The following is a 270-nucleotide window of genomic DNA, read 5'->3' as shown; positions in this document are numbered from 1 at the left end:
TTAAAGCAAGATCTGGAAGACCAAGAAAAATATCCAACAGAACCGCTCGCAGGATTGTGAGAAAAGTAAGTCAAAACCCACGTTTGACTGTACGATCCATCCAGAAAGACCTGGAAGACACTGGAGTTGTGGTACACCATTCCACTATGAAGAGATACTTGTACATATATGGTCTTCATGGAGGAGTCATCAGAAGAAAACCTCTTCTACTTCCTCTCCACCAAAAAAAAAAGAAAAGAAAATCAGCGTTTGAAGTTTGCAAATGAACAT

General features: G+C 39.6%; 1 protein-coding gene across 3 annotated transcripts in view; it reads right to left on the bottom strand.

The window, feature by feature from the left end:
- lipeb (lipase, hormone-sensitive b) overlaps nucleotides 1–270 on the bottom strand; it is a 50,287-nt gene that overhangs the window by 45,808 nt on the left and 4,209 nt on the right. The window lies entirely within an intron of this gene.

This window comes from Etheostoma spectabile, chromosome 6, assembly GCF_008692095.1.
Source record: "Etheostoma spectabile isolate EspeVRDwgs_2016 chromosome 6, UIUC_Espe_1.0, whole genome shotgun sequence".
In the NCBI taxonomy this organism is placed as follows: Eukaryota; Metazoa; Chordata; class Actinopteri; order Perciformes; family Percidae; genus Etheostoma; species Etheostoma spectabile.
The sequence above is the reverse complement of the archived record's forward strand: the minus strand, read 5'-3'. Positions and strand labels throughout refer to the sequence as shown.